The sequence below is a fragment of the Ahaetulla prasina genome, chromosome 10, assembly GCF_028640845.1.
Source record: "Ahaetulla prasina isolate Xishuangbanna chromosome 10, ASM2864084v1, whole genome shotgun sequence".
NCBI classification, from domain to species: Eukaryota; Metazoa; Chordata; class Lepidosauria; order Squamata; family Colubridae; genus Ahaetulla; species Ahaetulla prasina.
In genome coordinates, this window is record NC_080548.1 from 8,422,402 (window position 1) to 8,440,008 (window position 17,607).

The 17,607-nt window shown below is 38.5% G+C and overlaps 1 protein-coding gene across 1 annotated transcript in view; it reads right to left on the reverse strand.

Annotated features, from left to right (window-relative positions):
* The window catches only part of CSMD2 (CUB and Sushi multiple domains 2), a 795,888-nt gene that overhangs the window by 531,930 nt on the left and 246,351 nt on the right, over nucleotides 1–17,607 (reverse strand). The window lies entirely within an intron of this gene.

The following is a 17,607-nucleotide window of genomic DNA, read 5'->3' on the forward strand; positions in this document are numbered from 1 at the left end:
TTCTAAGAAATGGATAGAGAATAAATACTTTTGTTTTTCTTTGTGTGAAATGAATGGTTATCTCAACACATAGCTCAATCTCACCTCAAAACTTGGCTGTTTTAGTGACTAGGATTTACATTTATACAGTTCTCATGTATGCTGAAATGGAGCTTATACCACTCTGCATGTGAAAACTTTTTGTTCAGTGGGTGATGCAGAAAACCACATCATTATGACTTGACTTTGATGGACAAAGTTCCTTTCCAGGTTTGCTGAGCAGAGAAAAGGTAGGGAAACTGGTAACAGAACTACAAGTTGTTGATCTGCTTCTAGACAGTCAGAGGATCCAGTCAACCCCAAACCAACCAGTCCTGAGATACAATCACTTTTGCACCCTGAACTGAACACATTAACGAAGCAGCCAGTCCTTCCTACCAACCCAGCCCTAAGCAACCAAACAAAGGATCTCTGTGTCAAAGACCCATCAGTTCTCTTTGCATTCCCTTGCTATGCGATTGAGAGAAGCTGTCAAAATGGAATTGATTCAGAATTGGAAAGGAATCCAGCTCTGAATCAATTTATGGAATTTCCTGTTTATTTTAGAGATTCGGTTTAAAGAATCCCTAACAGAAGATTGTCCAGCTCTGCATGAACATACCCAGTGAAGGAGAGGTCATTATTTCACTGGGTAATTATTTCCACCATTCAATATTAGTTTTGCTAACAGTAATCTCGAATTTTCATTATTCAACATTATTTTGTCCCAGAGTCACAAAAAAACAAAAAAACAAAAACAAAAACAAAACCAGGACATGGGACTTCTCTGACTGAGGCAAAATGAAATCAAACAACTATTTCTTGTGATTTGGAAATTATTTCTATTGACTTTGCCTTCTGGATTGCATTTACTTTTGGGAGGTGGGTGGGAGGTGGGCAGTAACAATGTCATAATGCTGACCCATATGCAGCTTTTGATCAACTATAATGTTCATGAAATCATAAAATCCAAACCAGCCCAGCCTCAACCTGCGCATTTATTTTTCATAAATGAAAAACTGCATTTGTTTCAACTACATTTCAACAATTACTGTTATTAGTCCCCTGCTTTTTTCTACTGAGGCAATTTTAAATCTTTTAGTGTCCCATTTGATTTAGTATCATCCCATTTGATTTAGTATCATCTGCAAATTTGACAAGATCCCTTTGCTCACTTACAGACAGAAATCTTGCCATACTAAACACTTCTAAAATATAATACACATAATAAAACAGTTGGAAGGGAGCTCAAAGGTATTCTACTCCAACCCTCTGCCCAAGAACAAGACCCTATAAAACAGACAAATCATTGTCCGACCTCTTCTTGAAAACCTCCAGTGAAGGAGACCCACAACTTCTGAAAGCAAGCCATTCCACCAGTTGTTCTCACTGTCAGGAAATTTGTCATAATTTGGCTCTCCCTTTGATAAGTTTCCATTACTTCTTGTCTTACCCTCAGGAGCTTTGGAGGAGATGACCTCTTCTTTCTGACAGTCTCTCAAATATTGGAATATTGGATGCTATCATGACACCCCTGGTGCTTATCTGCCTAACCTATCTGCATAACTATTATAGATAGATAGATAGATAGATAGATAGATAGATAGATAGATAGATAGATAGATAGATAGATAGATAGATAGATAGAGATAGAGATAGAGATAGAGATAGAGATAGAGATAGAGATAGAGATAGAGATAGAGATAGAGATAGAGATAGAGATAGAGATAGAGATATATCCCCTGGTGGGGGGTTTTCAACTTTTGTCCTTTTTCTACATATCAGACATTCCAAGGTTGTCTCTTTGCTCCCTTCCTCCTGCAAGTCTGCCCTATATTCAACCAGAGTCCCATAACAAAGTATTTAACAGATTCCCATAACAAAGCAACTGTTTCTCCACTGGGTCAATTATGTTGTTTGGAGAAAGAGATGCAGGGTTTACACTTGGGAAATGAATAGAATAGAATAGAATTTTTTTTATTGGCCAAGTGTGATTGGACACACAAGGAATTTGTCTTGGTGCATATGCTCTCAGTGTACATAAAAGAAAAGATACGTTCATCAAGGTACAACATTTACAACACAATTGATGGTCAATATATCAATATAAATCATAAGGATTGCCAGCAACAAAGTTACAGTCATACAGTCATAAGTGGAAAGAGATTGGTGATGGGAACTATGAAACGATTAATAGTAGTGCAGATTCAGTAAATAGTCTGACAGTGTTGATGGAATTATTTGTTTAGCAGAGTGATGGCCTTCGGGAAAAAACTGTTCTTGTGTCTAGTTGTATAAATGTTGTATATAGAACTGGAATCCTATAGTTTACAGTGGCTGAGTTGCTTCATTATTAAGGGGTTTTTCTACTATCTGTACTAAAAGTATTTTATGGCAGTTATGTCCCTGAATCATTGATGGTCAGCCTCTTAGGTCAAAGTTAGGACTGAGTGGAGCCTTATTTTTTTTCTTCTGTTCAAACATGTCTAATTTTGAGACTGCTTGGACAAGTCCCTGCAGTTTTCCCAGCAAAGTTTCCCATTGCCTCCTTCCTACGGCTGAAAGAGAAGGGCTGGTCCAAGATCACCTAGCTTGGCTAGCTGGCTTTTTTTAAAACACAAGGCAGGACAAGAACTCAAGTACACTAGCTTTCTAGCATGATGTTTTCTAGCATGATGTTTTCTAGCCTGATGTTTGCCTGAACCAGCAAATTGGTTCTCAAGTGGAGTCTAATGCAACCCTTTAAATCTATAGAATATGTCCTAATGACCACATGGTTAGAATCAGCATCTGAAAAAGCATGATTAAAGCTAGTTATCCAGGAAAACAAGTAAGCTTAAGATAAATATTTGCTTCTTCTTTTGAATTCCACATTTCTTTCTACATGTCATTTTTCCTATTTCTTTTTTGATTCAATTGTTTTATTTGGGGGATTGGCCAAAAATACCACAAACCAATTCCTATTCTGGGCATTTTACTTTCAAAAACTGTTCAGTCAGAGACAGCACATTGTGGACATTCTTAATTTAGTGAGAAATTGCGAACTGTTACCAAATGAAGCTGGTGGAGGAGTTGTTGTAGAAGCTACACTAGCCATATTATTGCTAATGTGCTTCTTGCTACGGCTACCATATGCAAACCCAGTGATAGAAGAAAATTAAGGGGCCCTCCCAGAGTGCCAAAAAGAAGGGGGGAAACCCTGCTAGATATAGGAGTTTGTAACTACTCAGAAGTCAGGTTGACAATAGGAGGGAGTAGAAAAGATGACAGCAGGATGCACAGCATTTGTTCAAATGTGCCAGGTGGAGATGCCAATATGCATGACTAATGACATCCATGTTTAACATCTCTTAATAGCTTAATTATTTAAATTTATTCAGTAATAATGCCACAAATTCGTACAAAAACTACAGGGGCCTCTCGCCTCCCTTATTTGGAAGATGAGGCAAATGATCACCACTCTGGCCACCAGGTATGTTGCGGTTTAAGATTGTAAACAGATTGGAGATTGTCAGAAAATGAATACAGTGCCATTTTCAAAGCTTTAGCAACAAAAAACTGATCCTACTTTCAGATTTTGAGTCCTCAACATGGAATGAATGATTTCACTCTAAATAAAAAGCCACTTTTGTTTTCCAAGGGTCAAATCCCTCATTCTCTTTTACTTAATGAATCTTAAGATAAAACTCAAGTTGATGCTGTCTGATTTTTTTTTACAAATGCTATCATAGAAACAAAGATTTTGTTTGCAAATTCTGACAAGTTTGCTCCTCTCACCTAATGTAAACACAGACAGAAACACTGTCAGCAAGGAAAATCCAAAGAAATGGAACAAATTCAACATTAAAAGCAGAAGATTTGGCTATAATGAATAAACCATTCTGTCTTCTTTATTTTTAGTAAAGCTATCCAGTGTTGAAATATTCACCCAGAAAAAACACTGAACAGTAACAGATGCATTTAATTATTGGGGAAAAAAGCCTTCATTATTTATCTGGACAGCACCTGAGAAAATCCACTAAACTTCATTCATTAAAAGAACAGTTTTGACAAATTTTGAAACAATTATGATGGACATTATCAAAGAGATGAGGAGAGATATAATTGAAATGTTTGGAATCTGAACCAGTTTGCATTCAAAACATTTCATTTAAAGTTTGAAACAGTTGTTTCAAGTATGAAACGGCTATTTGAGTACAAGGGAGGATGTTTTAATTATTTTGGAAGTGTTTTGAGTGCAAGATAGAATATCTGATGCTCAAAACAACTTCAGACAGGGAATTCATTCAAATGGCTTGAAATGTTTTGGACACCACTAAAGAACTTTATAAGTACCAGATCAGATGAGAGTCAGAGCACAATATCACTGAGAGCCTATGCACCAAGACAAATTCCTTGCCAATAAAGAATTCCATTCCATTCCATTCCATTCCATTCCATTCCATTCCATTCCATTCCATTCCATTCCATTCCATTCCATTCCATTCTACTCTACTCTACTCTACTCTACTCTACTCTACTCTACTCTACTCTACTCTACTCTACTCTACTCTACTCTACTCTACTCTATTCTATTCTATGATTTTTTGTCCTGTGCTCATCACCCTCTGTAATGCCTTTCTGCCCATGGCTGTCAAGCCAGCATACTGCACCGTAACACAATATGTGAGGATGTAAAAGGAAGTTATAAATCATTGTTCCACCTTATTTTTCCTCAAGACCCTAAGGAAATGAAGGCTCTCTTGAGCCTTCCTGACCACCTGGAATGTGTTATTTTTCCAGATGAGATCTTGGCTAAGGTGGACTCCCAGGAATTTGAAAGAGGAGACCCTCTCCACACAGCCCCCCTTAATGTAGAGCGCAGCAGGTTCCTCTCTCTGCTTCCAAAAGTCTAGCACCATCTCCTTTGTCTTGCTGATGTTTAGATGCAAGATGTTTACTGAGCACCATGTGGATAACTTCTGGACTTCTTCCCTGTATACTAATTCATCTCCTCCTGTAATAAGACCCTGTATGGTGGTATCATCTGCAAACTTTATCATAATATTAGATGGATCAGAAGATATGCAGTCGTATGTGTACAACATGTACAGGTAGGGACTGAACACACAGCCCTAAGGAGAGCCAGTGCTGATCTTCAGGGAGGAGGATGTGAAAGACCCAGCCCTCACTGTTTATGGCTTGTCCATCAGAAAGTCTTCAATCCAATCACAGGTTAGAGACGGGAAATTCAAGTCAGTCACTTTTCAATGACCAGCAAAATGGTGTTGAAAGCCAAGCTGTATCTATGAAAAGCATTCTGATGTAGTTCCCAGGTTTCTCTAGATGACTTACTACAGAATGTAGGGCAGTAGCAATGTCCTCACCTGTCGACCTATTTCCTCTGTACGCAAACTGATATTGGTCGATGTTTCATGGAAGGCATGACCTGAGGTGTTGAAGAATCAGTCTCTTGAAGTACTTCATCACTACAGATCAGTGGTAGGATTCAACCGGTTCGCACCACTTCGGGAAAACCGGTGGTTAACTTTCTGAGCAGTTTGGTGAACTGGTTTTTGGAAGAAATCATTAGGACAGAGAACCGGTTGCTAAATTACTTGAATCCCACCACTGCTACAGATGTTAGTGCAATGGGTCTGTAGTCATTCAGGCTCTTTATTACTGTTTTCTTCAGGACTGGAAAGATAGTGGCTGCTTTCAGACATGATGAAATAGTGGCAGTTTGCAGGGAGATGTTAAAAATCCTTATTAGGACCTCTGATAGTTGGTCAGCACAGGTTTTTACCACTACCCCAACACCCCATCTGGAACTGCAGCTTTATTGGAATTTACGGCCTTCAATACAGTTTTCACTTGGTGTTCATGCAGGGTGAGTGGCTGAGAGTTGGAGGGTGGCGGGCTGAGGCTACAAGGTCAGGTCTCTTGACCTCATAACAGGCAAAGAAGGTGTTCAACTCCTCTATCAACATTGGAGCTGACTATCTCTATCGAAATACCAATAAACAAAGGAGCAAACCAGAATGATATTTTGGATTCTCTTTTCTTCAAAATGGTATTGACTTCTCTTATTCTAACTCCAATCAGAAGGGAGTTTCACACTTTTGCCCCAAAATGATGGAGGTAACATTTTTAAAGTAGATTGAACTCAAGAGAACCTATTGTGATGAGGATAAGCTAACTATTAGCTATCAAGAGACCGAGTTTATGGATCTTCTCAAAGATGAGCCAAAATGGAAAACATCTCTGGCACATTAATGGAAATTATAAAAAAATCAGTGTGGTCTTCCAGATCACAGCAGGAGAAATTAAGTCAGCCACTAAAACAGCTAGCAAAAGCACAATAACTATAGATAGTCTTTGATTTACAACTACAATGGCAATGAGAATTTCCATTGCTATGTAAGGCAGTTAAGTGAGTCATGCCCAATTTTATGACCATTTTCCCTATACAGTTGTTAAGTGAATCTGGCTTTCCCCCACTGACTTTGCTTGTCAGAAGCTGCTGGGAAGGTCACAAATGGTAATCAAGTAACCCTGGAATGGTGCAACCATTGTAAATAAATGTTGGTTGCCACGTGCCTGAATTCTAAACATGTGACCATGAGGAAGCTGCAATAGTTGTTAAGTGTGAAGACTGGTCATAAATTATTTTTTTGCCATTGTAACTTAATAAATTAATGGTTGTAAGTTGAAGATGCTGGATTTCTTCTACTCACAAAGAGAATATTATCTATTAGAAATTATTAAGATGTTCAAAGCTAAAACACTTCCCAAGGGACATATAGTTCCCTGGTGTGCACCTACAATAAGTTACGTCTAATGCAAACTCATCTAATCAATTTTTTTCAACAGGTCTATTATTGCATATTGCTTTATTTAATAAATGGAGAAATTTATCATTAAAGTAGTCCTTGAATGTATCTTGGTTGAAAAATAGTGTATTAATTAGATAGACTATGTAACAGATAGGGTTTTTCAAATTATTAAATAAGATTTCATTATATTATCCATTGTCTTTTTTTATAGGAAGTTCGCAAAGCATTAATTCCAAATTGTATTTTCCCTTATGTTTCCATAAAAAAATCCCAGGAGGAATTGACTAAGATTGCATTCTTACACAGGAAGTTTTAAAATTATTAACCCATAATGCATCTAAATCTTCTGACTACTTTTTCCTAGTCTCTGTCAAATATAGAATAGAATAGAATAGAATAGAATAGAATAGAATTTTATTGGCCAAGTGTGATTGGACACACAAGGAATTTGTCTTGGTGCATATGCTCTCAGTGTACATAAAAGAAAAGATACGTTCATCAAGGTACAACATTTACAACACAATTGATGATCAATATATCAATATAAATCATAAGGATTGCCAGCAACAAGTTATAGTCATACAGTCATAAGTGGAAAGAGATTGGTGATGGGAACTATGAAACGATTAATAGTAGTGCAGATTCAGTAAATAGTCTGACAGTGTTGAGGGAATTATTTGTTTAGCAGAGTGATGGCCTTCGGGAAAAAACTGTTCTTGTGTCTAGTTGTTCTGGTGTGCAGTGCTCTATAGCGTCGTTTTGAGGGTAGGAGTTGAAACAGTTTATGTCCAGGATGCGAGGGATCTGCAAATATTTTCACGGCTCTCTTCTTGATTCGTGCAGTATACAGGTCCTCAATGGAAGGCAAGTTGGTAGCAATTATTTTTTCTGCAGTTCTAATTATCCTCTGAAGTCTGTGTTTTTCTTGTTGGGTTGCAGAACCGAACCAGACAGTTATAGAGGTGCAAATGACAGACTCAATAATTCCTCTGTAGAACTGGATCAGCAGCTCCTTGGGCAGTTTGAGCTTACTGAGTTGGCGCAGAAAGAACATTCTTTGTTGTCCTTTTTTAATGATGTTTTGATGTTAGCTGTCCATTTGAGATCTTGCGATATGATAGAACCCAGAAATTTGAAGGTTTCTACTGTTGATACTGTGTTGTCAAGTATTGTGAGAGGTGGAAGTATGGAAGGGTTTTTCCTAAAATCTACCACCATTTCTACGGTTTTGAGTGTGTTCAGTTCCAGATTGTTTTGGTTGCACCACAAGGCTAGTCGTTCGACCTCTCGTCTATATGCGGATTCGTCATTGTCTCGAATGAGACCAATCACTGTTGTGTCATCTGCGAACTTCAGTAGCTTAACAAATGGATCATTGGAGATGCAGTCATTGGTATACAGAGAGAAGAGAAGTGGGGAGAGCACACAGCCTTGGGGGGCCCCTGTGCTAATTGTACAGGTATTTGATGTGATCTTGCTTAGCTTCACCTGCTGCTTCCTGTTTGTTAGGAAGCTTGTGATCCACTTACAAGTCTGTTCCGGTACCTGTAGCTGGTTTAGCTTAGTTAGAAGAATGTCTGGAATGATGGTATTGAATGCTGAACTAAAGTCTACAAAAAGGACCCTTGCATAGGTCTTTGGAGACTCAAGATGTTGTAGGATGTAGTGCAGAGCCATATTAACAGCATCATCTGTTGATCTATTTGCTCGGTATGCAAATTGCAAGGGGTCTAAAAGCGGATTCGTGATGGTTTTCAGGTAGGAAAGCACTAGCCTTTCAAAGGTTTTCATGACTACAGATGTTAGAGCAACTGGTCTGTAGTCATTCAGTTCCTTGATGGTGGGCTTCTTCGGCACTGGGATGATGGTAGAGCGTTTGAAGCAAGAAGGAACATAGCACATCTCTAGTGATTTATTGAAAATATGGGTGAAGATGGGGGCCAATTGGTCAGCACAGACTTTTAAGCAAGAAGGAGTTATCTTGTCTGGGCCTGGCGCTTTTCCTGGCTTTTGTCTGTGAAATAGGTCCTGCACTTCCTTTTCTGTGATCACTAGGGGTTGTGAACCCAATGAAATGGGGTCAGTTGTAGGTGGCTTGGCTGTTGTTGCTGTGTCTGAGATGGGGGTTGTGGAGATAGGTGGCTGTAGTTTCCTTTCAAACCTGTAGTAAAACTCATTCAGGTCATCTGCCAGTTGTTGATTACCTTCAGCCTGGGAAGGAGGTTTGCCATAGCCGGTGATATTTTTAAGAGTTTTCCACATGTTTGCTGGTTCATTTGCTGAAAATTGATTCTTTAGCTTTTCAGAGTAGCTTCTTTTGCTGCTCTTATCTCCTTGTTAGTGCATTTCTGGCCTGATTGTACAGCATTTTATCACCTTTTCTGTAGGCTTCCTCTTTGGAATGTCGTAGCTGCTTAAGTTTAGGTGTAAACCAAGGTTTGTTATTACTGTGTATTCGCAAGTTCCTTGTAGGTACATAGGTCTTCACAGAAGCTGACATATGATGTTACAGTATCTGTGAGTTCATCCAGGTCTGCAGAGGTATCTTTAAAAATATTCCAATCAGTGCAGTCAAAACATGCCTGTAGCTTTAATTCTGATTCCTCCGTCCAGGTTTTCACTGATTTAATTATTGGTTTTATGGCTTTAAGTCTTTGCCTGTAAGCAGGTACAAGGTGAATCATGCAATGATCAGAGTGTCCTACAGCTGCACGTGGTAAAGACCGATAGGCATCTTTTAGTGTTGTGTAGCAGTGGTCTAGAGTATTCTTGCCTCTGGTGGGACAATTGACATGCTGAAAGTATTTTGGTAGTTCTTTCCTTAAGTTTGCCTTGTTTAGATCTCCCAAAACAATGGCCAGTGAATCAGGGTGTTTGGCTTCAGCCTCCATGATTTGGTCAGCTAGAGTTCGTAATGCCTCGTTTACACAGGCTTGTGGTGGGACATAAACAGCAATTAGAAGAAATGAGGAAAATTCACGAGTTTATGAATTTAATTCACGAGTTTATGAATTTAATATGTTATTTAAGTTATTAAATTATTTAATTTAATAGTCTTGTTCCAATTCTTTATCATTATGAAATTATTTCCAACAAAAATGAGATTATTACATTTATTAAAAGACAAAGTTACTGATCTTGTGTCTAAGAAATTGTTCCTACAATTAAATTATGAAATTGTTATCTTCTATTTTTCTGGAGAGACAGTGAATGAGTTTCAACTTTTACCAGGGCAAATGCTGTTTTTTTCCCCCCAAATACTATATACCCAAATGAGATTGCATTTGTACAGGTCAAGGTTTTGCAGTATCAGTATTTTAATTGATAGTTTTGCTCAAACAGAAAATAAATCTGGCCTGGCAGTTTGAGATGCTAAGAAATATTTTATATAATTTCTATGAAGTTTCTAAACTTATTGTGGGTTATTTTATTTTTTTTGACATTTTATATTTTGGATAATCATGGGTGATTATTAATGCTGTAATCTATCCTTAGTTAAAGTGTTCCCAGAAAGCACAAGGGTCAATTTCTATTTTACAGCCAATTCCATAAAGTAGATATGAGAAAATTTATATATTTATAAACTGGACCTTTTATAATATTATCTTGGCAATCACCATTCTTAAAAACTTTTATTATTATTATTTATTTATTTATTTTATTTTATTAAATTTTTATACCGCCCTTCTCCCAAAGGACTCAGGGCGGTGTACAGCCAAAGATAAAACATGAAATATATACAATTAAAACATTTAAAACCTAGCAAATTACAAAAAGGCTGATAATTAAAAATTTAGTTTTAAAATTTTAGAAATATTAATAAAACCCCAAATTAAAATTTAACACTATTATGCCAGTCCCGCTTGAGTAAATAGGTGTGTTTTTAGCTCACGACGGAAGGTCCGAAGATCAGGCACTTGACGTAAGCCAGGGGGAAGTTTGTTTTGCAGAATCAACAGAGTTATTTTTGGCCATTTATTTTTGTAAGCATTTGTTATTCATTAATCTGACCCAGATATTATCTCTGCTTTGGGAGTTCCAGAGTGTTGAATGTTACAGAAGAATTCACAGTGGCTTTTAAGCCAGCAGCTATCTTTTATATTAACTTGTAGTTGATTAAATTGATATTAGTTATATATTCAATTGCACAAGAATGCACTTCAATGTTTGCTTTTCCTAGCAAACCAGTGAAGGGTTTTTTTTAAAAAAAAGAATGTGAAATTGGTCTTATATTATTTAAAAGCACATTTTGTTTTGTGTACATTGGATACCTCAGAGGTTGCTCACTTAATGAGGGTTAGTTATAACTGCTTTGTTGTCGAAGATGCAGCTCAGGAGGTTTGACATTAGTTCATACAGATTGGAGCTCTACTACTATTGACACATTTTGTTAACATGATTGCACATTGGTTGCTAAATTATGAAGACAAATATGCTATTATTGGTTACATCTCTCAAATTTGGAAAACATGGAAACAACGAAGTGTGAAAAGATAAATTCTGTTTTTGATTAGCAGGTGTAGATTGCCAATATATATTATTTATCAACATATGAATAAGGGTTTTGTTTTATTTTTGAATCTTTTTACTTTTTCTTGTACTTTTCCATTATTACCTTTTAACTTTGAAACAATGTTTGATGTTCCTCTATATTTCTTAATTAACTTGCATTTAAAAAAACAAAACAAAACAATTCACTAGGCTTCAAGCACTCTATTCTATCAAAATAAAATAGAATGCATAAGAACCTTAAATCAGTGATGTGTAGCTCAAGTGTAGGATTTGCTTTTATATTTATTTCCTGTTCTGGGGAAAAAGCAACTTTTTCTGCCGGATCAACACAGTCAAATTCCCCAATTCACTACCACAAAAACCATGATAGAATTGTTGCAATCTCTCGTTGTAATTTTCCTTTTGACTGTATTCAATGGCATGAACTAACTTGCTTGGTCTTGTTTGTTTGTTTTTACTCCTGTTTACTGAATAAGGGGGAAGGAGGGGATGGAATCTTGACTTAGCTGCAAACCAGAGGTGGGTTTCAACAGGTTCTGACCAGTTCTGGAGAACTGGTAGTGGAAATTTTGAGTAGTTCGGAGAACTAGTAGTAAAAATTCTGACTATCCTGGCCCCCATCTAGTCTCTGCCTCCCGAGTCCCAGCTGATCGGGAGGGAATAGGGATTTTGCAGTATCCTTCCCCTGCCATGCCCACCAAGCCATGCCCACCAGCCATGTCATGCCCACCAAGCCACACCCACAGAACCGGTAGTAAAAAAAATTGAAACCTACCACTGCTACAAATCTGCGAAAGTCTCGGACTTCCAGTTCCTGTCATGTGTCATCCAGTCAAGGTCAGGTCTTGTTGCCTAAGCAGGGGGTTGAACTAGAAGACCTCCAAGGTCCCTTCCAACTCTGTTCTTCTATTCTATAGTCCCATGTCCATAGCAGGGCAGTGAAATTGTGCTGCCAGGTTCTGATAAAAACTGCAGGGTTGTTGCTGTTTGTGGGGAGCTTCTGAAAATTGGCCACCCTTGGGATATATCTACTTCATTATTAAAGAACTCTTGACAGCTTATGAAAGATTTTGATATCATCTCATTTGGTATGTATGCTTTTTATGTTATGCTTTTAAATCTGTTTGCTTGAATTAATAATACAACTCAAAAAATTATTTATTCAATGGTTTTCTCATTGTCTCTGGATCCAAATGAAACCTGGGTATCCGATCACTGCCCTGACACTTGACAAAACAGCTCTTCAGGGGGTTGAATCTACATCTGAGAAGGAGAAAATATACTGGGCTCATTTTTCATATTTCTTCTTTATTTTCACTGTGCGTAACCATTTCTAGCTTCTGAGCCAAAGAACTGTATATTTTCAAGTTTTAAAATGAAGTACAAGTTATATTCAACGCTCCAGGGGCAGAACAGTAAATAAATCTAAATGCATAAACATTCTATGATAAACCTTCTGTGTTCTAATATTATTGCTTTCTACATGCCTAGTCTTTTTTGTTTTTTTGCAATTGCTTCTGAAATTGTGGCATCTACATTATTTATATCAGATGCTTCATGGCATAAAACAATACTAGTGATTTTCAAATTTTTCTATAATCCTCAGAAGTCTTGCCTCCCCCTTCCCCCACTTAAAAAGGCCCAATCCTAGTAAACAATGGAAAATGCATATAACCCTAACTATCATGCCAAAACTACATTACAGAGATGTAATGGAGGAAAAGCCCCACCAACAAATTCCACCTCTCTGCCTGACGGCACATATCATGAATAGTAAACATAAAATAGACTTTGAATATTGTCAACAGAATTGTTGAACTTTCACAATGTAGGGATCTATTAGTGCTTGTTCAATAATGACTCTTGAAACATTTCAAAGGGTAATTTCTGACATTATAAACTCTGTAAAGAGAGAAAAAAATCATATGACTTCCTAATGGATTAATACTAGAACTAGGTATCGTAGCACTAGGATATTGATGACTTCCCATGTATGACAAATGCGTATGTCTATAGAATCTATATTTTCTTGAGTACTAAAACTTTTTTTTCCTATCATATACTGACAAGTTTTGTTGCCTTCTTCTGATCCTGCAAAGAAAATGACAGGAGTAACTACAAAGCTCTGGGACTTGTAGTTCTTATAAGAATATCTAACATGGAGAGCTACAAGACCCAAAATTTCCCAAGTAAATTTTAGAATAGAATAGAATAGAATAGAATTTTATTGGCCAAGTGTGATTGGACACACAAGGAATTTGTCTTGGTGCATATGCTCTCAGTGTACATAAAAGAAAAGATACGTTCATCAAGGTACAACATTTACAACACAATTGATGGTCAATATATCAATATAAATCATAAGGATTGCCAGCAAAAAGTTATAGTCATACAGTCATAAGTGGAAAGAGATTGGTGATGGGAACTATGAAACGATTAATAGTACTGCAGATTCAGTAAATAGTCTGACAGTGTTGAGGGAATTATTTGTTTAGCAGAGTAATGGCCTTCGGGAAAAAACTGTTCTTGTGTCTAGTTGTTCTGGTGTGCAGTGCTCTATAGCGTCGTTTTGAAGGTAGGAGTTGAAACAGTTTATGTCCAGGATGCGAGGGATCTGCAAATATTTTCACGGCCCTCTTCTTGATTCGTGCAGTATACAGGTCCTCAATGGAAGGCAGGTTGGTAGCAATTATTTTTTCTGCAGTTCTAATTATCCTCTGAAGTCTGTGTTTTTCTTGTTGGGTTGCAGAACCGAACCAGACAGTTATAGAGGTGCAAATGACAGACTCAATAATTCCTCTGTAGAATTGGATCAGCAGCTCCTTGGGCAGTTTGAGCTTACTGAGTTGGCGCAGAAAGAACATTCTTTGTTGTCCTTTTTTAATGATGTTTTTGATGTTAGCTGTCCATTTGAGATCTTGCGATATGATAGAACCCAGAAATTTGAAGGTTTCTACTGTTGATACTGTGTTGTCAAGTATTGTGAGAGGTGGAAGTATGGAAGGGTTTTTCCTAAAGTCTACCACCATTTCTACGGTTTTGAGTGTGTTCAGTTCCAGATTGTTTTGGTTGCACCACAAGGCTAGTCGTTCGACCTCTCGTCTATATGCGGATTCGTCATTGTCTCGAATGAGACCAATCACTGTTGTGTCATCTGCGAACTTCAGTAGCTTAACAGATGGATCATTGGAGATGCAGTCATTGGTATACAGAGAGAAGAGAAGTGGGGAGAGCACACAGCCTTGGGGGGGGGGGGCTGTACTAATTGTACAGGTATTTGATGTGATCTTGCTTAGCTTCACCTGCTGCTTCCTGTTTGTTAGGAAGCTTGTAATCCACTTACAAGTCTGTTCCGGTACCTGTAGCTGGTTTAGCTTAGTTAGAAGAATGCCTGGAATGATGGTATTGAATGCTGAACTAAAGTCTACAAAAAGGACCCTTGCATAGGTCTTTGGAGACTCAAGATGTTGTAGGATGTAGTGCAGAGCCATATTAACAGCATCATCTGTTGATCTATTTGCTCGGTATGCAAATTGCAAGGGGTCTAACAGTGGATCCGTGATGGTTTTCAGGTAGGAAAGCACTAGCCTTTCAAAGGTTTTCATGACTACAGATGTTAAAGCAACTGGTCTGTAGTCATTCAGTTCCTTGATGGTGGGCTTCTTCGGCACTGGGATGATGGGAGAGCATTTGAAGCAAGAAGAAACATAACACATCTCTAGTGATTTATTGAAAATATGGGTGAAGATGGGGGCCAATTGGTCAGCACAGACTTTTAAGCAAGAACTTATCTTGTCTGGGCCTGGAGCTTTTCCTGGCTTTTGTCTGTGAAATAGGTCCTGCACTTCCTTTTCTGTGATCACTAGGGGTTGTGAACCCAATGAAATGGGGTCAGTTGTAGGAGGCTTGGCTGTTGTTGGTGTGTCTGAGATGGGGGTTGTGGAGATAGGTGGCTGTAGTTTCCTTTCAAACCTGCAGTAAAACTCATTTAGGTCATCTGCCAGTTGTTGATTACCTTCAGCCTGGGAAGGAGGTTTGCCATAGCCAGTGATATTTTTAAGAGTTTTCCACATGTTTGCTGGTTCATTTGCTGAAAACTGATTTTTTAGCTTTTCAGAGTAGCTTCTTTTTGCTGCTCTGATCTCCCTTGTTAGTGCATTTCTGGCCTGATTATACAGCATTTTATCACCTTTTCTGTAGGCTTCCTCTTTGGAATGTCGTAGCTGCTTAAGTTTAGGTGTAAACCAAGGTTTGTTGTTACTGTGTATTCGCAAGTTCCTTGTAGGTACACATAGGTCTTCACAGAAGCTGACATATGATATTACAGTACTGCTTTCCATCAATTTTTTAGGTCTTAGGGTGACAGGTTCTCCTTCATCATGCTGCTTGCTTCATTGTTTTAAGATAGTTAAACACATCTGGAAGCGATCTTTCTACTTTTGTGCCTTCAGGCTTCAGGCCTGCCAGAAATTCTACTGTGGGAAAATGGGAGGGGGGATTGTGTAGAGTGAAGAAGATATGTAGTCAAAATAAAATTCTTTCTAGAAAGTCAAGGCCATTGTGCTCTACAGCTGTGCTGAGAAGAATGAGGAGGTATCTTCTGTTCCGGAGGGTACCTGATTGGTTCGTGGGGGAGGTGCAAAGACTTGAACTTTCTTTTGGGTAAGGAAAACCCGGAAGCCTTCAGATTTGGGTTTTCCCAGATGTGCCAATATGACATCTCTAATAAAATTTAGCTTTGAGGAACTTCAAGCCTCGGAGCATGATTTTGTTGGGGGTGTTACTTGAAACCCTGACATTAGTTTTTACTGGCTGTAAAGTATCTCATACAAGGTCTGGACATATGTATTTTCGTATGCGATATAAGTCTTATAAATGTTAAAATTATCAATCAATCAATCAAGGCAGATGACCTTTTTCACCCAGTAAAACATAGTGGGTGTTTGTATTTGTGTGTCTTCTACCCAACTGGCCTCAAAGTCAAAGAAAATGAAACGTGGCAGGATTGGATGGTAAACATGAAGATGTGTAGAAGCAGACAGATTAAGTATCTGATATTTTCCCCAATATTTCACCTTCACAAACCTCACCACTACCATCAAACTACTTAGAATGTTTCGGGGGGTGGGGACTAGCAAAAGTCTAAAGGAATCTCATTTCAGTGTCTTTCCCATCAATTGCAACAGTTAGAAATTCTGCCAGAATCATTCAAAGCTCTACTCTCCAATTTTATTACTGAGTGTCGTGTCCCACTCCTCCGCTGACGGCCGGGTCAGGGAAATCCGAATCAGGCTTGCCTCTGCAGCTCTGCCCAAAGTCCTAGCAAAGTCCTCAGAGCAGGCAGGAGACCAGTAAGTGACTTCAGCAAGATAAGTTTGACTTTGCCTGACTCAGAGACTGCCAGAAAGCAGATCCTTTATATAGGCCATGGGGTGTGGCTCCATGACTCAGCACTCATTAAGGCCTGCCCCTCCCTTCCTTCTGTTGCCTCCGCCTATCCAATCTTCTGATGCGAGGGTCACTCCAATCAGCTGTTGGAAGTAAACTTTCCTCAGGCTCACATGCTGTGGAGGAGGGGGAGGGGTCTAGCTGCTCCGTTTGCCTGGGCATGGAGCCAGGGCTGGGGCAGGATGCTCCTCCTCTGCAGCCTGCTTGGGCATGGAGCCAGGGCTGGGACCGGGAGATGCCCCCTCCTCTGCAGCTTGTCTGGGCATGGAGCCAGGACTGGGGCCGGGAGGCATACATTCCTCCGTGTTCGGGAGCAGATAAGAAGGCCCCGGCTGCGGTGAGAGCGGACAAGACACAACACTGAGAAATCTTGTGAGGAAATGTATCTTTTTGTTTGCAAATGGGTTGTCTGCTTCATTTCACCTTTATTAAAGAATAAGTGCAATATAGCTATATCTATCTATCTATCTATCTATCTATCTATCTATCTATCTATCTATCTATCTATCTACCTACCTACCTACCTACCTATCTAGGTCTTGGTCTTGAGGGTTCTGTTTTGGGGCAGGGCAGAAAGAGCATGAAGCATGCCAAAATAAAATATCTGCCATTCCCACATTTAAATCTCCCCAAACTCTAGAAAAACAGACAAAAGCTGTGTGGCCAATGTAATATTTATTTTTATTTTTTATTTTTATTTTATTTTATTAAATTTCTATACTGCCCTTCTCCCGAAGGACTCAGGGCGGTGTACAGCCAAAATAAAACACAGAATATATACAATTAAAAGAATTTAAAATGAACTATTACTATG